We start from the raw sequence: 7,344 nt of genomic DNA, 5'->3' as shown, positions 1-7,344 counted from the left end.
TAAAGTACTTTAAGCGCATGTTTTCCTTTGTCTCCTCTAACCCGGAGCAAATCAATAATGTAAAATGAACATCTGTACAGAAAGAGTCATGTGGAGGCCAAGGGGGAGGAACATATTTATGTAATTAAGTCCTGGAAAACCAAACTTTTTGCTCAGAGGACTTTCATTAGCATGTTTTAACCTGAAGTCCTATATAAACAGTAGGTTATCAGATACTCAACAGAGGTCTGATTTCATTACTGAAACCAGGTGGTAAATCTAAAGCTCTTACACTTCAGTGTTATGATGCAACATGCATTGGATATTATTCATCCTAACATGCGGCTTTCGTCTGAAGAAGAGGACATGGCGCACCGTGGTACGTGTTCATGGTTATTTATTCAAACTGACTAACTAATCAATCTAGGACAGGGGGCAGTAGCAGTTGTAACACTCGTCTGAAGAGGACACCAGCGCACCGTGGTACGTGTTCATGGTTATTTATTCAAACTGAACACTGAAACAAAACAACAAAGTGGAACAAAAGAAACAGTTCTGTCTGGTGCAGAAACACAAAACAGAAAACAACTACCCCTAAAACACAGGTGGGGAAAAGCTGCCTTGAGTATGATTCTCAATCAGAGACAACGATAGACAGCTGCTTCTGATTGAGAACCACACCCGGCCAAACACAAAGAAATAGAAGACAGAAATAAAAAAAACTAGAATGCCCACCTTCGTCACACCCTGGCCTAACCAAAATAGAGAATTAAATCCCCCCCCCCCCAAAGGGGAGCGGACTCCGGGTGGGCCTCCTTTCTGGTGTGGAACGTAGACCCGCCTCTGGCTCCCCCCACTTTGGTGGCGCCTCTGGTGCGGGGACCCTCGCCACCGATCCAGGACTGGAGACCATCACTGGGGGTTCCGGATTGAAGGCTTCATGCCATGACCCCTCACTGGAGGCATCGTGCCCTGACCCCTCACTGGAGGCATCGTGCCCTGACTCCTCACTGGAGGCATCGTGCCCTGACTCCTCACTGGAGGCTTCGTGCCCTGGATCATCACTGGAGGCTTCGTGCCCTGGATCATCACTGGGTTTCGTGCCATGGATCATCACTGGAGGTTTCGTGCCATGGATCATCACTGGAGGTTTCATGCCATGGATCATCACTGGAGGTTTCGTGCCCTGGATCATCACTGGAAGCTTCGTGCCCTGGATCATCACTGGAGGCCGTGCCCTGACTCCTCACTGGAGGCTTCGTGCCCTGACTCCTCACTGGAGGCATCGTGCCCTGACTCCTCACTGGAGGCATCGTGCCCTGACTCCTCACTGGAGGCATCGTGCCCTGACTCCTCACTGGAGGCATCGTGCCCTGACTCCTCACTGGAGGCATCGTGCCCTGACTCCTCACTGGAGGCTTCGTGCCCTGACTCCTCACTGGAGGCTTCGTGCTGACTCCTCACTGGAGGCTTCGTAACTGACTCCTCACTGGAGGCATCATGCCATGGATCATCACTGGAGGCTTCATGCCCTGACTCCTCACTGGAGGCTTCATGCCCTGACTCCTCACTGGAGGCATCGTGCCATGGATCATCACTGGAGGCTTCGTGCCCTGACTCCTCACTGGAGGCATCATGCCATGGATCATCACTGGAGGCTTCATGCCCTGACTCCTCACTGGAGGCATCGTGCCCTGACTCCCTCACTGGAGGCATCGTGCCCTGACTCCTCACTGGAGGCATCGTGCCCTGACTCCTCACTGGAGGCATCGTGCCCTGACTCCTCACTGGAGGCTTCGTGCCTGACTCCTCACTGGAGGCTTCGTGCCCTGACTCCTCACTGGAGGCATCATGCCATGGATCATCACTGGAGGCTTCATGCCCTGACTCCTCACTGGAGGCTTCATGCCCTGACTCCTCACTGGAGGCATCGTGCCATGGATCATCACTGGATGCTTCGTGCCATGGATCATCACTGGAGGCTTCATGCCCTGACTCCTCACTGGAGGCATCGTGCCATGGATCATCACTGGAGGCTTCATGCCCTGACTCCTCACTGGAGGCATCGTGCCCTGACTCCTCACTGGAGGCATCGTGCCCTGACTCCTCACTGGAGGCATCGTGCCCTGACTCCTCACTGGAGGCATCGTGCCCTGACTCCTCACTGGAGGCTTCGTGCCCTGACTCCTCACTGGAGGCATCATGCCATGGATCATCACTGGAGGCTTCATGCCCTGACTCCTCACTGGAGGCTTCATGCCCTGACTCCTCACTGGAGGCATCGTGCCATGGATCATCACTGGAGGCTTCGTGCCATGGATCATCACTGGAGGCTTCATGCCCTGGATCATCACTGGAGGCTTCGTGCCATGGATCATCACTGGAGGCTTCGTGCCATGGATCATCACTGGAGGCTTCGTGCCATGGATCATCACTGGAGGCTTCGTGCCCTGACTCCTCACTGGAGGCATCGTGCCCTGACTCCTCACTGGAGGCTTCGTGCCCTGACTCCTCACTGGAGGCATCATGCCATGGATCATCACTGGAGGCTTCATGCCCTGACTCCTCACTGGAGGCATCGTGCCCTGACTCCTCACTGGAGGCTTCATGCCCTGACTCCTCACTGGAGGCATCGTGCCATGGATCATCACTGGATGCTTCGTGCCATGGATCATCACTGGAGGCTTCATGCCCTGACTCCTCACTGGAGGCATCGTGCCATGGATCATCACTGGAGGCTTCATGCCCTGACTCCTCACTGGAGGCATCGTGCCCTGACTCCTCACTGGAGGCATCGTGCCCTGACTCCTCACTGGAGGCATCGTGCCCTGACTCCTCACTGGAGGCATCGTGCCCTGACTCCTCACTGGAGGCATCGTGCCATGACTCCTCACTGGAGGCTTCGTGCCCTGACTCCTCACTGGAGGCATCATGCCATGGATCATCACTGGAGGCTTCATGCCCTGACTCCTCACTGGAGGCATCGTGCCATGGATCATCACTGGAGGCTTCGTGCCATGGATCATCACTGGAGGCTTCGTGCCCTGGATCATCACTGGAGGCTTCGTGCCATGGATCATCACTGGAGGCTTCGTGCCATGGATCATCACTGGAGGCTTCGTGCCATGGATCATCACTGGAGGCTTCGTGCCATGGATCATCACTGGAGGCATCGTGCCCTGACTCCTCACTGGAGGCGTCGTGCCATGGATCATAACTGGAGGCTTCGTGCCATGGATCATCACTGGAGGCTTCGTGCCCTGACTCCTCACTGGAGGCATCGTGCCATGGATCATCACTGGAGGCATCGTGCCATGGATCATCACTGGAGGGTTCGTGCCCTGACTCCTCACTGGAGGCATCGTGCCCTGACTCCTCACTGGAGGCATCGTGCCCTGACTCCTCACTGGAGGCATCGTGCCATGGATCATCACTGGAGGCATCGTGCCATGGATCATCACTGGAGGCTTCATGCCCTGACTCCTCACTGGAGGCATCGTGCCATGGATCATCACTGGAGGCTTCATGCCCTGACTCCTCACTGGAGGCTTCATGCCCTGACTCCTCACTGGAGGCATTGTGCCATGGATCATCACTGGAGGCTTCGTGCCATGGATCATCACTGGAGGCTTCATGCCCTGACTCCTCACTGGAGGCATCGTGCCATGGATCATCACTGGAGGCATCGTGCCCTGACTCCTCACTGGAGGTTTCGTGCCATGGAACATCACTGGAGGCATCGTGCCATGGATCATTACTGGAGGCTTCGTGCCCTGAATCCTCACTGGAGGCATCGTGCCCTGACTCCTCACTGGAGGCATCGTGCCCTGACTCCTCACTGGAGGCTTCGTGCCCTGACTCCTCACTGGAGGCTTCGTGCCCTGACTCCTCACTGGAGGCATCGTGCCCTGACTCCTCACTGGAGGCTTCATGCCCTGACTCCTCACTGGAGGCATCGTGCCATGGATCATCACTGGATGCTTCGTGCCATGGATCATCACTGGAGGCTTCATGCCCTGACTCCTCACTGGAGGCATCGTGCCATGGATCATCACTGGAGGCTTCATGCCCTGACTCCTCACTGGAGGCATCGTGCCATGGATCATCACTGGAGGCTTCGTGGCATGGATCATCACTGGAGGCTTCGTGCCCTGGATCATCACTGGAGGCTTCGTGCCATGGATCATCAGGATTAGTTCTGGGGCGCAGACACAGAGCTCACCAGGCTGGATAGACATCAAGAGGATTAGTTCTGGGCGCAGACACAGAGCTCACCAGGCTGGGGAGACATCCAAGAGGATTAGTTCTGGGTGCAGACACAGAGCTCACCAGGCTGGATAGACATCAAGAAATTAGTTCTGGGCACAGACACAGAGCTCACCAGGCTGGGGAGACATCCAAGAGGATTAGTTTCTGGGCACAGACACAGGGCTCACCAGGCTGGGGAGACATCCAAGAGGATTAGTTCTGGGCGCAGACACAGAGCTCACCAGGCTGGGGAGACATCCAGAGGATTAGTTCTGGGCGCAGACACAGAGCTCACCAGGCTGGGGAGACATCCAGAGGATTAGTTCTGGGTGCAGACACAGAGCTCACCAGGCTGGGAGACATCCAAGAGGTTAGTTCTGGGTGCAGACACAGAGCTCACCAGGCTGGGGAGACATCCAGAGGATTAGTTCTGGGTGCAGACACAGAGCTCACCAGGCTGGGGAGACATCCAAGAGGAGTAGTTATGGGCGCAGACACAGGCTCACCAGGCTGGGGAGACATACAGGAGGCCCTGTCCTTAGCAGAGGCAATGGATACACTGGGCCGTGGAGGCACACTGGAGGTCTCGAGCTGCGGAGCCTGCACAACCCGTCCTGGCTGGATGGTGACTTTGGCCCGGCACGTGCGGGAGCAGGCACAGGACGCACTGAGCTGTGCAGACACACTGGAGACACAGTGCACAGAGGCCGGCGGGAAACCCACTGGCTGTCTGCAGAGCAGGGCTGGCACCATCCTCCCTGGCTGGATCTTCACCCGGCAGATGGGGAGCTGGGATGTAGCACACCGGGCTGTGAACGAGCACTGGAGACACCGTGCGGACCCCGAACGACGCCCGCCACGGTAAATGTTTCTTCTAAAATGTGACATTTGGGTTTTCATAAACCCTGTGAAGGGACAAGGGCTATAAAACTTTTCAAACACCCTCCTCTGCCTTCCTGTATAAGCCCTTGACGACAATAGAACTTCCCTGTTCCGAAGATGTGAGGATGACGTTCCGATGTCAGAATGGTTCAGATAATAACTACAGAACGAAGCCAACATCAGAGTGAGCTTTGCTTGCGAATGGTATGAACTTTGAACTCTTATTCACTACAGGAGTGATACCTTCTAGCCGTTGAGTTAACAACAGCAGCTGCAAAGTGACCAGGTTAGGAAGGAACAGATGGAGTATCCCATCTACCACACAATGACTTTACTACAACTTATCCAATTGACAACCAGAGACATTCTTCAAAGGACTCTGTTTGGCAACCCGACCTTCCATCTACAACCAACCTACTGAAGCACAGCTCAGAGTAAATATTTATTCCATTTTCCTTTTCCAAATGGGCGGTAATTTAGAATGCATAAGATACTGTATTTACGATAGCACAGCTTCTCCCTGTGTTCCTCAGTCTTGACGCTCTTTCACTCAATCCCGCCCCTTTTCCCTTCGGTAGCCAGCTGTCATATCTGTTCTGCCCCGCGAGGGCGTTTCCCTTTATGACGTAATTTGTAATCAAGTTGATTAATTGTGTGTATGTGTAACTCTGTAGATTAGTTAGGTATTTAGTAAATAAATAATTAAACCCAATTTTTGTATGCTGATTCAATTTGTTAGCCAGGGTTCGTGCAGATGAAATAATTTACAACTTTCAGATGGAGACTGAATTTAGGTGACGATTAATATTGACTGCTATGGATGTAAAATATTACTGAGTCTTTAAGAGTTTACTCGGAAGATAACGGCTCTATAAATATTATTTTGTGGTGCCCCGACTCTCTAGTTAATTACATTTACATGATTAGCTCAATCAGGTGATATTAATTATTTTATAGAATAGCATGTCACATCACTTAATCCCGGCATAGCCAACACGCTGCTTGAAACAATAGAACACTGATGACATCACAATGAATGAAGACCATTGTGATGTCATCAATCAGTGTGTAGCAGTGTAACCTGAGTGGTTAGAGCGTTGAACTAGTAACCGAGGTTGCAAGTTCAATCCCGAGCTGACTAGGTACAAAATCTGTCGTTCTGCCTCTGAACAGCCAGTTAACCCACTGTTCCCCAGGCCGTCATTGAAAATAAGAATTTGTTCTTAACTGACTTGCCTAGTAAAATAAAGGTAAAAAAATCACACAAGAAAAAAATCAGAACCTGAGCTGGAGGCCCACGGGACTGTCTCCCCACGTTCAGTGACGTTACCTACGCCAGGGTGGGTTTGGTCTGTTGAAGAGTGGTGCGAAGACCCTGAACTGGGCTGTGGATATCCACAACCCCCTTAAAGGTAGCCTAGACGTTAGATGAAAATTAAGGGCTGCCAGTTCAAATCCCATTTCTGACAGGGAACAAAATCATGTCGGGAGTGGGGCCGGCAACTTCGAGGTTGCTAGCATCAGTATCCTAGATACCATCTCCTTCCCGTATTGCCCTTGACACTCAACCCCTGTATTGGCATACATTATGACTGACCTCTTCTTCGTCTAGCCTGACCTCCTCTCCAATCTGGCCGCCGATCTGACGACCCCCTCTCCGATCTGGCCTGAGCCTCCTCTCTGTGTTTCTGTATTTTTGGTAGTTGGGATAAAGCAGAATTCACAATTCTCTCTCACACTCACTCACTCACCCACTCTCACCCACTCTCACTCACTCACTCTCACTCACTCTCACTCACTCACTCACTCACTCACACTCACTCACACACTCACACTCACTCACTCACTCTCACTCACTCAAAATCTCACTCACTCACTCTCACTCACTCACTCACTTTCACTCCACTCTCTCACTCACTCACTCACTCTCACTCCTCACTCACTCACTCCTCTCACTCTCACTCACTCTCACTCTCACTCACACTCACTCACTCTCACTCTCACTCACTCAAAATCTCACTCACTCACTCACTCACTCACTCTCACTAACACTCACTCACTCTCACTCACTCAAAATCTCACTCACTCTCTCTCACTCACTCACTCACTCACTCACTTTCACTCTCTAACTCACTCACTCACTCACTCACTCACTCACTCACTCACTCACTCACTCTCACTAACACTCACTCACTCACTCTCACTCACTCCTCACTCACTCACTCACTCACCACT

Source organism: Oncorhynchus masou, chromosome 27, assembly GCF_036934945.1.
Source record: "Oncorhynchus masou masou isolate Uvic2021 chromosome 27, UVic_Omas_1.1, whole genome shotgun sequence".
In the NCBI taxonomy this organism is placed as follows: Eukaryota; Metazoa; Chordata; class Actinopteri; order Salmoniformes; family Salmonidae; genus Oncorhynchus; species Oncorhynchus masou.
The sequence above is the reverse complement of the archived record's forward strand: the minus strand, read 5'-3'. Positions refer to the sequence as shown.